We start from the raw sequence: 15,305 nt of genomic DNA on the forward strand, positions 1-15,305 counted from the left end.
TGTTCTTGTAAATATATTCCAAAGAAAAAGAAGAAGAAATGGTTCGGTTAAATTGGAGCCTATCAGAGTCGTGGCAGTAATAGGACATACATTAATAATATAAGAAACTGAACTGCTGGAAATCACGTGTGTCGTCGTTTTACGGCAATGAATTTGCAATAAAGTGAGCCACAGCTTACGTAATGTGGACTACAGTTCCTGCCAAATTGTGACCCACCCGTTTCTCTCCGTTGCGTAGATCTATAGAGCATGTGTCGTGGCTGTGACCAGAGGCAGACACTGAGTCAGCTGCATCCTATCGACTTAATGTCAGTGAGGAGCTCCACACGTCGCCTGTGAACGGAAGTGTTGAGTTTAAACGCTAATGTCCGAAGAGTGGATATGAAGGTTCACGGCCGTGTGACTATCTCTCACTGACCTAGGCTCGCGTCACAGCAGGTACTTTGCTGATGCATGCTGACGTTTTTCATAATTAACTGTCCTGTCAACGATTGAGCATAAATGAAACATGTCAGTCATATAATATATACATAATGTTTATGCAACACTTATCTATGAACATTCAGTATATAACCATACACATACATTTATGCATATACACATAATGATTTAGCTGACATACACTGTGTACGTAGGTAAAAAGTCCAGTCGACTACGTGTCCCCGTTGGTCTGAAATTATAATCACTATATATATGTATATATATACACATATATATATATATATATACATAGTATTGTATATAAATTATAGTTCTATTTGTATTTCAAGCAAACATAGCTTATTGCTTATTATGCAGTAAATTACAGTAATTTGTATATATTTATAATAATGCCAATGGTAAAGTATTTGTCAAAGGACTATTTAAAGTAATAGAACGTCTTTCAGTGTGTTTTTATAGGACCCTGAGTAGTCATATTTGTGGCCACCTTGGTGTCATGCCACAAACTCTAACAAGACTTAGCACAGCTACACGACACCATAAAGCTATGTTACGTACAGTATTTTGACTGTCTTCAAGATTTGCATCTGTAAAAGTACAACAGTAGACAAAAAAATACTTAGCTTACAATAAGGACACATATTGTGTCTCCCCGTTTGAAATTAGAAGATTTCTGGAGATGCTGTGAGCACTCAAGTCCAACTGTCTTCTGTCAAGAAAACTCCAGAATAAGCCAGAATAAATGACATTCTGGAATGAACAGATTCATGGTTCAAAACTATGGAAATCTGATTTTCAGTATATTGATAAGACAGATTTGTTTACTGCATTCTTCAGAGGTGTATCCTGTCTTAGCACACAGACAACCATGGTAGTACTATGTCAATTTACTATCTGTGTTTGTTTAGAACAGCCTTGAGTGTTTAAGCATGCAGTCAACCAACTTACTTTCCTCCACTATTGATATGTATTGGTAGTAGATTGCTGTTGACATTGACTCTGCTCACAGACTTCCATACAGTTACGCCTGAGCCGAGGCAAATCTGTGGGTCCTTCACATCTGCAGATGTCTCTTGTCTCATCCATTTTCCCCCTCCCCAGGGAACCGTGTTGTTGTAACCTGGGTCACAGTTGCGCTCAGTGAACTTCAGGATTCATGCTGAGACAGAGGAAGTATTTTGGTGGGCCAATGGATTTAAAGTCTCATTACAGTGACCAGTTGGGTGCGTGCCATGTGCACTGACTGTTGAATACGAAGCACTAATGAAGCTTTTCCGTCCTTATTCACTGCTAATGGTCTGTTGTGAGAAAGACACAGCTTTGCACAGTTTCCGAACAACTAAAGGCAATTTTTACAGCAACTCTTTCACCAGATGCACCACCAAGTGTGTGGTGGTGAGCATAGAGTCATCACAAATGCACATGGCTGAGGGAGTTTGAGTCTGTACGGAGGGCAACAATGACTTCATCATGACCTCATCCTTCTCTGCTAGAGAACTTATCAAAAGCATGTGATTTCCCTCTTTTGCACACTGGACCTTCACTAAGTCTTGGTGTTAAATGTTTTTCCTCTCTTAGAGAACGATCTTTGTGTGTGTGCTCACGAACACACTTCTCTTTAGTTTGTTGGGTTTTCTGGTCTTTCTGTTATCCATTTGATTTGTCTCAGCGTGCAGCTCTGGGTTTGGTTAGACAAAGCTAAGGATCTTTTAAGTTGGAAACAGTTGTACTCTGCGCCTGAGTCTTTGAGCTCGCTAAACGGGTCAAGTACACCGAATGAAAACAGATGAGACACAACGGGAGAAATGGTTTGTGTACCACGTTGTTACGCTGTCATAAATTACAGTTGTCTTTAATGTTGTAACTGAAACTGAGACTGAAGACTACACTTGATGTTATATTGATATTGTTTCTTCAAAGGCTTATAGACTTACTCCACAAAATAATATTTAAAAATGTGAGGATGAAAGAGAAATCACTGGTATAATAACCTTAGTACTGTATATATTGTTACATGGTGTATCATAACCACTGAGATTTGGTAAGGATGTACTTCCTTGTGTGTATTATATTGCTGTTTCTGTGTGTGTACATTCATACATTCATAGACAGCTTCTCTAGCTCAGACTCAGGTTCTGCCAGCATGGGTCTTCCCCCTGCAGTGAGAACTTGCACTAATACTAGAATTCTGTAACCATGGCAATTTGTTAAGCCTCTCACCATTGGAGTAGTAACAGTGCTGAACATTCAGAGGCCAATGTGATCCCTGTGGTCATTGCCTATTAAAGTGTCTAATCCGTAATCTGTCAAGTGCACCTTAAAAAGATCAAGTCTCTGAGGCTGGATAAGTCCAAACTCTATGAGATACATTAATAATGTAGGTTGAAAAAGGCAAAAACAAACTTTTGTTTGGATGGTTATTTGAGTGATTTCTTAATAAAGAAAAGCACTGACCCACAGTTGAATGTTGAATTCTAATGAAATTCAAATGTGTCTCTTTATGGATATGAACACCAGTAGGTGGACCAGTGTCCAGGAAATGTGCTTTATTGCCTCTCTAACCAAACATTTACATTTACTACACCATCTGCTATGGCTTTCGCAGACACACCCATGTCTCAGTTCCTGTATATAAAATACACACACGCATCACATGTGTTGGCTGCTAAATCCATATGCCAGTGTGTAGATTTACTGTGCTGTGTTCCTCTGTGGTCTCAAAATGTGTCAGCTTGTTAACAAGTAGTAACAATAGGTACTACTTGTCTACAGCTAGCAAATATTTTTATGTTTGTTATTTCTTGCCTCCAGAAATGGATTCAATGTGCTTCTTATATACATTGAACACTGAATGGATACTGTGTTTGGTCTTGATTTGTTATAGAGCGAAATGAAATGCACATATGAAATGGTATACAATACAGCACTCTTTTCAAAGGATCTTGTTTATAAAATAGGAGAAAGAAAACAACAGTGAAATGTCATTAAATCTGATGGATTTTGGTAAAACTACGACTGGGCGTCATTGTGGAAACACCAAAGTGTTACCATAGTGGACGGGTCAAAGTTAGGTGAAACACTGACAGATGTGTACAGTCTCAAAAACAAACTATAGGGTGGGAAGTATGAAATGAGTGTATTTCCTTGTATTTCAGAAAAGGAAATCACTCAACAGGACTCTTGTCATGTTTTGTCGTCCCAGGACAGTCAGTGATTCAAAAGTCGGAAGTTAGTCTTTCCTCTTCTGTGAATGTACAGGGCCAGTGACACATTGCAGTCCTTCAAGAACAATTGCATACAGTGACAAGTGATGTCATTGTTTTCTTAAAGTGAAGTGGTAGTGTGTTGTGTGATGATGTCATGAATATGAGCCCAGCTTTGACGGTGATTACAGAAGAAAACGTCAAAATATTTATGATTTTCTCAATTTGTAAATGATATAAGTTTGATATTTAAGTTGTCAAGGTCAAGGTCAAGGTCAGCTTTATTGTCAATACCTTCACATGTACAGAACATACAGAGGTATCGAAATTGTCATGGTCATGGTGTCTGATTGGGATTACACATGAACAAGTTCTGTTTTTACTTGGCAGTTTCCTCAGCTCTGTCAGCTCTAACTTAGCCACCAATGTTAGAAAATTCCAAAGGTTATGACTAACGACTAATCCATATACAGTGGAACCTTGATTTTTGGGGCAATTCTTAGCTATCTACCCCATCCCTAATCTTCTTTGCCTTGGTTTAGCACTGTTGTTGGTTTTGATAGTCTCATGCAGACCTCAGCCTCTTCTCAACCTCCTTCCCGCTCTGATGAGTTTGTGATGCCATCTAAAGCTATTATGGTCCATTGAGCTGACTGCCTGACCTCATCTGTCAAATTCCTTGTCACCACTGACTGCACACCACATCACAACTTGTTCTTTCAAGATTGCTCCTGAAGTGTTGCTCCTGACCATATCTGTACAAAATTACTGACTTTTGGGGCAATTGTGATTGGACTTGGATTTTGTTGTAATAAAAAAAACTTCAACTTTTGCACAGTATAATTACATGCTACAATGCTGCCATATTTGGTCATTGTTGACATCTGTTACATTAACAAGGAGTGTTTCTGTTGCTGCTGCATTAAAGTCCAGTCTGAAACTATAGGTCTGCTGCAATCAACATGTCATATTTTTAAGTGCCATAGTAATTAAAAACACCCAGCAAACACAGTGTTAATGTGACTGTATCCAGGCCAGTTGTGTCATGCACTCACTCTGAACTCCTCCATCAATGAAGCTCTCTTCCTGTTAATACAGCTGCCTGGGTGATCTTTTGATAAATCTTTGTAGACAGTGGAAAAATGCGAGATGTGAAAGTGATCCATTTCAGGGTGAAAGAACACTTAATAATAGTCCTTAGAACTCCCATACCTGTTTATTGATTTTCTTTTAAGATAAATAAAAAAAATGAACGAGAGACTTTAAAAGTAGAACTTTGAACAGACTGTAGCGTTTCTTGACATGCAGTGACGCGCGCTGTTGTCTACAGCTGATGCCTTGCAGCAGGAGTGTTTCAGTGTTTGCTCTTTTATGGTTCTGTGTTTATAGGTTTCCACTAGGTTTTCCAGCTTTCACCAAGTGTTTTAAAAACACTCAGGCTGATTAGTTACTCAGTAAATTACGTCATGTTAAAAAAGTCTTTTGATTTAATCTGACGGTTTGTAAACACTTCTGGTTGGTTTGTTGATTTGTCATTTATGTTTAGCTATTTTCTTGGACTATTAGAGAAATAAGTTTGTTTTCCCACAACTGAAAGTAGTTATAAGGGATTTTTTTTCTTTTTTCAAAGATTTTGTTCCGAGAATCATCTAATTCTTTACTGACTTTACTGTGTTTAAGTGTGAAGAAAATAAAAAAACAAAACAAACTCTGGTTGCGTGACAAAAACATTTAGATTAACATTTCAAAATACCGATTCTTCTACAGTTCGTTGATAAAAGACATTCCCTTCTGTGAGGTTTGCGTGTCAAAAGTAGCTGTTGATTTCATGTCAGACTCAGACTCAGGTGTTGAGCTTCTCTCCCTCAGCTCCTCATCCAACGTGGGGAGTTGTCATAGCATTGCGCAGTACTAACTTGGTCATTTTATGAACTATGGTTGTCTCTTTTGTATTTATATTGGATAATATAATAATAATTGGAACTTCATTGCTCCCACATCAGGGAGATTGTTGTGTTTACAACAGATCTGTCCTTTGGAGGCGCCGTGTAAACAGACGTGATGACCACTACACAAGAGTTTTGAAACACATCAAATTCTAGTCAGAATATCAACCACAAGTTTTTTTAAGGTCACATTGCAGGAGCACAGACTAGATACACCTGTTTACTGAGTAAACACGAGTTTCTATGTAGTTGCTATGGGTTTTCCTCGCTCTCTGTAATTTATCCAAACAGTGAGTCCTGTGCCTTCAGGCCAGTGTGAGGTGAAGCAGACAGTTCGGGAGAACCTGCGGCCTTTTTTGTAACATGCTAAATACAGGAGTGAGTTTCTGCCTGTCGTTGACTTAGTGAAGAGCTTCTCTTTCTGTATGAGAAATTTAGTTCTCAGGTTAAAGACAATAAAATCCTTCATCTCGACAAAGTACAATTCTTCTACTGTCTTCAAACTTGAAAAACAGCTTTTCATCAACCCCTTAAACAACTACCAAAGCTAAATAAATACATCTAAAAAAATCATTCTTGTTATTTCTGTGCAGACCAGTACCAAATGACCTATGGTTTGTTGCAGGTCCTTGATCCTGTGGTTGGGCCAGTTTTCTTCTTTTTTTTGACAAACATTCTATTCAAGTATTATTTTCAACCAGTCCCAACACATACTGTATTTTATAGACGGGAATGCAGGTGTAGCACCTACACTATAACATATCTCTCGTTCTATTAATAGCTCCCTGTTGTTGACACAGTTGGTATTTGTCCACATGGTATAACTGGTAGTCAAGGGCAGACAGCTTTCCACCTTGTGTAGCTGTCACAGCAGTAGAGAGCCGCAGCCCAACTTATCACCAGGATCATATAAATGGCAGCACGTGTTTCATCGCACCAACACCCACTATAAACGGCTACAGTTCCTCACATCATGAAATATCATAGGATAAAACTTAAATGACTTATAATAAGTCTTAGAACATTTACTGGTCATGTTAAATAGCACGTTTTCTGTATTAAAACTTTTACATTATTTACCTGTATAATACCACATTGACAAACAGTGAGAAACTACCAGAGCTGCATTGCATTAAGTTTGTCATGAGCCTTGAGGTAATATTGATCATTTGTATCTCATGGAAACAAAGTTTGTTTTGTGATTCTGTTTGACGAGGTTGTCTAGATTTCTCTGTTAAAACATGACTTCGTAGTGTGGTTGTAGAGTTTGTGTCACCTTCGAATTGTCATAATAAGGAGATGTTGAAAATACCTTGAATTTCACACAGAAAGCATCAAACATTCAAAACTGTTGTCTTCGATTGCGACCTATTTAGAATCTATTCTTTGGCTGCTGGTTGTGTTTCGATAAACAGGTGTTTTAAGCTGGACCATGTTTGATTTCAACGGTCCTTTGGAATAACCATGCAGAATTTAGCACCATTATCAGCTTTAAAAACTTTAATCTACAAATGTTCTTGTAATTGTCTTGTCTTGTTAGCTGAACATGGTTTAGTCCGTTGTCTCTTGTCAGTGTCATTTCAAGTGTTATCTAAGGTCCAGTGGACCTACCTTGGTTTCTGTCAGACACTGATGCTGCGCCTCTCTTGTCTCTTGTCCTATCTCTCCTAGTTTGGCAGACGTCCTAATGGTCCAGAGCCTGCAAGGTCAGGGTGAGTGGAATTACATCTTGCTGACATGTCTGTTAAACACTTGGCCATGTATTGAATTGTAACTGTTATTCTCGCATGTTACTGTTTTATATAAAAATCAAGAACATCATGGGAATTTGTACACATTAAGTGTCTCAGCCTTTGACAGTCCATGTAGACATTGATCTGCTCGGCTCCACTTTCTGGTGAGTTCAGCTGGATTTCAGTGCATTTGCATGCAGGTCAGCAAACGCCATGTCTACCCGGGCTACTGCCATACACACTGGGCGTTGTGGTAAAGTGTAACCCTGGGAGAGGAATCAGAAATATTTAACAGAAACAATTTATTATTCAAGTTTTAATATTCAAGCCTCTAGGACTTAAAATTTTACATTTATATTACACATTCCCCAAAACCAGATCTATACAAAACATAGGGATTTTCAGTGTTTTTATAGCTCACATAACGGAATGCTATCATTTGACAGCCAAAGTAAATACAGTGGGGCTTCAAGATACTTGGCAATGGTGAAAGGTGTGATTGAATTCATTATTATTATTATTATTGAAAATTAATTGGAATTAACTTGCTAAAGCCCAAGCCCTTCTTTTAACATTTTAAAATAATATTACCATTTACTAAAACATTTTAAAATTTTCCCAAAAAATCCCAAAAGTTATTTAAATCTGTCATTTTTTAACCAAAAGTTATTTAAATCTGTCATTTTTCATTTTTCTTCTTTTCTTGTCATTTGTCATTACATAACACTACTTTGCACCAAATAACCAAAGTTATTTTCCGAGCCTTGCTAAATATAATCACAGACATAAAGTAGTCTGTTCATAATCGGTTAAACAGAAGCATGTTACATTAAAAATTTCAGCTCTGGTGGTCTGTGAGGCTCTGTAGTGCTAAAAAGCAACACAATGCATTGCTTTGTATGCAGGGATGGTGGGAAAGTTGAACCACAACACACACACACAAGCACATGGATGCACGGACACACACTGGGACAGTGCAGAGTTCATCCTGCATCAATAGAGTGATTCATTTTAGCCTTCTAAACACACCAATGGAGAACGATGGATTGGAATATATAACAAAATAAGGAGACGGAGATTGTTGAATAAAGCAAAAAAAAAAAACAAAACAAAAAAAAAATATTTGACGTGAATAAAAATGCAGCTTATATCCTGTCCTGACTTTACAAACCATGAGTGCATAAATACTCAAATGTGTTTTATACTCCTCTGCAGCTTGACTCAGACGATCAGGTGTGTGTACAGAGTAGACAGCATGTCACAGCTAAACATCTGTAGAATCGTAGCAGTTGCTTTTTCAAAGGTGAGTTCCTGAGTTAATTCAGTTCAGTGCAGTATTTTAGGTAAGTGAACTACTGGTCATTGTGACACAGCTCACCACTGCACACAACCAAATGTGACCTCTGCTTTTAACCCATCACCAAAGTGAACAGTGGGCAGCTTTAAGTGTCTGGGGAGCAGTGTGTGGGGACAGTGCCTTGCTCAGGTAACTTGGCAGCTGGTCGAACCTGAAAAAAAAAAAAAAAAAAAGTACTGGGGTGTGGCTTGTACACGGTACTGCTTTATTACCATGACATACTGTACTATAATTTTCTAAATACACACCACTACTGTATATGAGTCATTTGTGTAGTGTACAGTATGTTGCAAATTTAATGTAAAGAAAAATCTTAATTTTTTAAAAAAGTTTCAGCTTTTTTTAAAGAAAATCTTATATTGTTTTTACTGACATTGGCTGCTAGCAATGGAAATGTGTGTTAGAATGGAGAGGAGTGGAGTGGGTGGGTGAGTAACGATGCTTGGCAGCAAACTTTGTTTGTCTGAATCTCTCGTCTCCAATGGAGTCAGCAAGACTTACAGTAAAGCCTGAGCCTGGTGTTGTTGAGGTGCTCCCATGCCCCAGTCCCTCAGCCTGTACTCCACCCTTTTGGATCTGCTTTATGTTTTAACTACTCGCAACTGACCTTCACTCTGATTTATTCACGCTGTAGGTAGATGTGTTCTATTGCCACTAAAACTGACATCATTCCTGAAAGTTGTGTGTTGAGTTTGAGTTGTTTTTCTGCTCCACAAGGTACGTGTTCAGCTGTAGCTAAACTTGAAACAACATGCCCCAGCCACCGTTTCAGCATCATGGATTATTACATTTGAGTTAACCTTGGAAACATGTTGCAGATCGCTGTCACGGTGAGCATTTTGACTTTAATGAGTGCCTCCTGACCTTGTGCCAAACACGGCCTCATTAGCTTGAACTGTTATGTCACATGGTTCCAGAGACAGCGAGGGGAATTCAGGCATGCCACTAGACCACATAGGTTGTACATTTTGACACTCATCCCTACAGGGAATTTGGCTCCGGTTAAAAGTCAGCTGATTTTTTGGAATAAACCAAGAAACTTGAACCAGAAACTCTGCTTTGTCTGTCCAAATGCTTCAGGCTAGTATCAGGTCAATGCAGCACAAGGGAAGGCATGTGATTGCACATTAATATTCAAAGTTATGAATTACAAAATCATTCAGTTAGAATATTAAGTGTCCAAATCCTCCGCAGTTGTTGTTTATACGGTGCAGGGGATTTTAGCTGACATCAGCAGCTACGTCTTTTTTCTTTGATCATGTATTTACTGTGAGTAGCTTAGCTTAGCTTTATTTGGTCTGCGTCCACTCTAGCATTAAGCAGATGCACTTTATTTGGTTATAAACTGTGTGAGACTTTCTCAAGAGCAAAGCATAGTATTACATTAACACAACAACAACAACAACGAAACATCTGCTGTTGCTTAATATCTGGCAGAAAACAAATCAAAGTGGATACAGTTTCTTCACTATTGCAGTCAAATGACAATTGTGGTTAACTTTTTTCCCGAGAAAAGCAACTCAGCAGGTTATTATCTTAAAAAAAATGCTGGTCTCGCATCTGAGAAATTGACATAGACAGGAAAATGACTCACGTCAGCTTTGAGCTGTTGTAAAGCCCTAAGGTCACACACACACACAGAATTATCACTAGAGACAATAAAGTAGAAAGGTAAGTATTTGCTGCATTTACATTGTCACCTGAATTATATGGTGTGATTACGTTGGCTGTGACAGACCCATCAGATAACTTGACGTAACGCAAGATTTTGACATGAAAAATAGTATGTAAGGATTTGTAAGGAAGGCGCTTGCTTGCTGCATTACTCAGTAGTTATACATAGTGTCCATAGCCCCTATACATTTCACTGAAGTATGTGCTATGTTAGGCCAGGCTATGCTGCAGGCGGGCAAATGGTGAGGTTTTATTTTAGGGCAGTTACGTGTGAGTGGGAGACATGTGGTATTCTGCTGATGCTGTTTATTAAATTTGTTTTGTGAGTAGTTGTTTACATCAAAAATGCCTTCGTGCTATGGTCTCCATACCAAGGTGACTGGTCTGGTTTGGGCTTGTAGGAAAATCAGATTATTCCTTAGCACAACAAAGGTCCTGTTTATTCCAGTGTGATGTATGTAGAGAAGATCCAGATTTTGTTAAAACGTGTGATTGACAGCAAAAGGCTTGTATTCTCTTGAATGTCTCACAAAAAAGTTGTGCAGTAAAAGCAAGAAAAATATTTATTGTCTTTCACCTTTGCTTTCATGTTAGGTAGTGTACCAATGTTTTTAATTTTCTTTTGAAAACAAAAAACAAAAACATTTTTTGTAGTTTTATTTTAGCATTAATACAAAAATCAGAGTGAATGTGTTTTTGTGTTTAGAATAGATTGAACTTAATTGACCCAACACTATCATTGAAAGTATTGACATTATAATGCAACCACAGCTAATGCTTCTCTTATAAATATTTAAATAACAGGACGACATATTATGAATCACTTTAGCAGTGATTGATCTGTCATGTGCTGGTTCAGTATTTATTCTGAAACTTTGACATTGAAAAAATGTATGTCTTAATGTTTACATAAAGATTCCTTCTGGGAATTATCCCAGGTCTTCCTGGAGCAATATATTATGTGAAATAACTCTCAAATTGGACACAAAAAAACTTATTCAAGTTTGGTTGCAAACAAAAAATATCAGACTTTATTTTTTATTTGGCCAGATGGATGACAATTTAAACAGTCCTTTGGAATTTTTCACAAAAATTCATTGGAATCCCTCTTGGGGCCATCATCTTCCTCCCATATGTGAATTTAAATCAGGTCCACCCCTCCCCCATCCTCTTCAAACTCTCCACTATCAGTCCCCTCGGAATTTGGTTTCACCCTCTCTCGCTGCCCAGCTCATCCTTTGTAGCTGCAGCTGCTGATAAGTTGTGGATTCTCCCAGTGTTGCACTCAGGCTGAGATAAAGCTCAGTGGCTCCTGGTTTGGAGGGGATAGAGGAATCGGTAAAGAAAAAACAGGGAGATAGAGAAGGAGGAGCGTGGGGAAAGAGGGTAGCAACAGTTTTCTTCTGCTTCAATGGCAGAGGCATGTTAGAGAGAGAGAGAGAGAGAGAGAGAGGGAGAGAGAGGGATACTGACTCGCACCGACAGAGGACTTGCTGCACTGCAGGTGGATCGCAGCAGCGTGCAGTGAAGGAAGACTGAGAGGCAGCAGACTAACTCTGACCACTACTGCCACTGGTGTGTATTACTGTTTCTTTAAAATGCTGGTTGAATGAAGCACATAATCTGCATCTGTGTGTATGTGTGTGTCCAACACTGTCTGGCCTAACAATCCATTGATAACAGATGCTCTGTTTGCACCATCTGGCCTGGCTGCGGTCTTTTTCGTCTGTGCAGTTGAAATGACAGCATTATTTAAAGCAGCATGAATCGGTGATGGCCTCACTGATGGTTGTAGTGCTGCGCCACTGTGATTTTTCACTCCTGTTGCGCTCACGTGAGCAAAACTCCCCTCGACATGTGAAACTTTGGAGCAGCTCAGGGAAGTGCAGCCCTCCTCTCTCGGCTGGCTTCAAGCTGTTTGAAATAGTTGAGGCCGTCTTCCCTCCATTCAGTTCTTTTACTACGCCATTGAATAGAGCTGTGGAGTGTGAATGGTCCTGAGATGTCTTTCTGTGTGCAGAGGAGAGGTACCACCCTCCCAAGTGTCAGAATGCTTGTTGGGGTTGGAGGGTGAGGAGGGTGAGGAGGGTGAGGAGGGGGCAGGGTTTGATGTATATGGGGCATTCTTGTGTGTGACTGGCTTCTACCTTTGTGAAATACTCCATATATTATAAAGCAGTGATTGTACATCTGGCTTTTCTTCCCTGAGGGACGGGTGGGACTGTCTGTGTTTTTGCTGATGCCTGTTACCCATGACCCCCACCCCCACCCCCCACCACGAGGAGACATTAGGAGTTACCACCTAAACACATCAGTTCCATAAATTAAACTGTGATATTGAAATGTATTTCAAAAATCAACTTGTCAGTAAGGACTAACTTTTTTATGTGTATTAGTTGATAGAGATAGAGCTGTTATGTGTTACTGCTTTGGTTTTTTGTTGTAGTTTTCTCTGCTGCAATTCATTGGTTAACCACAATCAGACGTGCATGCATGAAAAAAACTGTTTATATTTATAGTGTCTTTCCCACTCTGCCTTGGCTTTTAAACCTGCAGCAAGGAGTGATCTCCACAGATGGTGAACAAAAATGCAGAGCATAGATGGATTGACATTCAACTGCCCCTGTCGAGGGTTGAAGTTGAAGTCTGCAAACACACTCGTTGACATGGTGATGGCCTTGGTGCTTAAATCCTCACACCTCTTAATACTTTTTTCAATAGTATAAAGCTAGATCTAATATTTGTTTGGTTTTTTGTTTCAAGAATGTTTTTTTTACTCTTCCTGGTTCCTCTGGACAAGACATTTGCAGTCCTGCTGGCTTTGATTTTCTTTTTATAAGGAAATGTTTGTAGCTGTCTGGACATAGACACTACATGTCTGCTGCTGGGCCCAGGTTTGAAATATATCATGGCAAATAAAGAAAGCTTTCTCGGTTACTTGTAACTTAATGCACTTCCAACTTTGACGTGTATTTAATAACATTTTAAAGCAGACCTAAGGAAGTTATTTGCCCCTCATGCTGAGCTGGGGGAGGTGAACACAAAGTTCTTTAACGGTGAAGTATTGTCCCAATCAACCTTGGTGACCCAGGCACCTCTCCAGCTCCTCTCCTTATGTTTCCACTTTAGGAGGGATGATAGATTGTGTAGCCAGTTTGAGTGTGAGATCAGGCTACATTCTAGGTAAAAACACTTACAAAAGCCCAACCAACTGAGTAACACGCTGGATTTTCTGTCCTTCAGTTATGTTTCTCAATTTGTCGTATTTATACAGATCACAAAGGCAGAATCAAAGCTTAGCAAGATCGTGTTTGAAGAGGCAAAGACATAATAACAAATAAAGTTTTGTCTCATGTTCATGTTCATTTAAGACAGACTGTCTACGAGTCCATATCTAAAATGGCAAAAGAGAAAATTGTCTTGTAAACTGATAAAAAAAGTGTTTTTTCCAACTTGTGTCAAAAAATGCTAGTTTATTTAATGTGGTTCTGTGTGTGTCTGTGTGTGTGTGTGTTTGTGTTTAATAGCTTGGCTCGCCTGCCCATGATTATGTCATACAGCATGGTTTCCAGCTGTCCAAGACAGCTGCATTTAATTTTAATTTCAAGCGTCTTATCCCCAACTTTGGTCCGTGTGCGTGTGTTGTTTTGTGCAGACGTGCTTGTGTGTGTGCGAGTGCTTTTATCCACGCACCCACACCATACATATCTCTCTTTTCTTTGTTTTAAATGTCTTCATTAAAAGTTACACCCCAGAAACAACTATGTCATGCGCTGGCTCACAGAGTCTGGAAATCATAGTAGTCAGTAACAGCCTGATAAAAGCCCTGAATCCTTTTGTGGTGCACTTTCATTACTGACATATAACACCAACGTCCAGCTCTTGAGTTAAACCAAATGTATTTGGGCTGGGTCCCTCTCAGCTTAAATCTGAGTTTTGACTAAAACGACAGCTTCCATTACAGCCCCAATACAGGTGCAAACGCAGGGCCCCAAACTGACTGGGGTCGGGTTTCTAACTAGCAACATGAAAACATATTGACATAATAATATGTTGATGTTATGAAGCTATGTTAACTTTATTTGTGGTTTCATAGTGTAGCGGTTATCACACCTGCCTTACACGCAGAAGGTCCTCTGTTTGAGCCCCAGAGGAACCACATACTTAATGGCGCCTCCTGTGGCAGCCTGTGTGGGTTTCAAAGACTCAAACTGTGAATTTCTCCATTGTAGGACAAATAAGAGACTTCAAATCTGTAAGTTCTGTTAATAATGTTGAGACTTCAAATCTGTAAGTTCTGTTAACTATTACCATGGACAAAAAATGTTCCCCAATTTGCTTCGCATTTCCCTGTCAGCAAGCATCTAACAAGGTCAAGGATATTACTTCACTGTGGGGGATTTGTCAAATGTACAAATGCTTTGTGATTTCTGCTAGATGAGTACAATCTGCATAGATTTCAACAGGTGGCCTTTTCATTTTTTTCTCTATTTTTAGGGACTTTTTAAAAATATTTATAGTCAGTCCAAAATGTAATATGTAAAACATTTCATTTGCTGAGCTTTGTGCCCAGCTGTCATTGGAAACGTCCATGTTGTCCACATTAGTATGCTGAGGTCAAACCAACAAGAGTTTGAACTTCTACCAACACCTTTAAAGATAGCTCTGCTCAGGTCAGGGTTCATGGGAAAGCCTTGTAGAACTTGTCTTAACAATGTGCCGACATCCTTCTTAAGGAGGAAATAATATTATAGTCACTATTTTTTCTGTCACTCTTAAATACTATACCAAACTGTAACTGTGAAGTCTTATAGGCTGTATACAGAGATTGATGTAGTTAAAAATAGACACATTTTATATGTTATATATTTGTCATCTGATTTGCCAATCAAATTCACTCTGTCCCTTCCTGTTATTGATTTACATTGCAAAACTTTAACCTAGAATTAAG

General features: G+C 39.0%; 1 protein-coding gene across 3 annotated transcripts in view; it reads left to right on the forward strand.

Moving 5' to 3' along the window:
* The first annotated feature begins 319 nt into the window (after window positions 1–319).
* The window catches only part of add3a (adducin 3 (gamma) a), a 56,487-nt gene continuing 41,501 nt past the window's right edge, over window positions 320–15,305 (forward strand). Inside the window, exons 1-2 of one of the 3 annotated variants that reach the window (XM_025058237.1) lie at window positions 320–438; window positions 7,262–7,296. The gene's annotated coding sequence lies outside the window, so the exon portion shown is untranslated. Of the gene's footprint in view, window positions 439–7,261; window positions 7,303–11,604; window positions 11,930–15,305 lie in introns of those variants that run through there. The other 2 variants (XM_025058235.1, XM_017035365.2) reach the window with 2 other exon arrangements.

The sequence above is a fragment of the Cynoglossus semilaevis genome, chromosome 9 (assembly GCF_000523025.1).
Source record: "Cynoglossus semilaevis isolate Cse_v1.0 chromosome 9, Cse_v1.0, whole genome shotgun sequence".
Classification (NCBI taxonomy): domain Eukaryota; kingdom Metazoa; phylum Chordata; class Actinopteri; order Pleuronectiformes; family Cynoglossidae; genus Cynoglossus; species Cynoglossus semilaevis.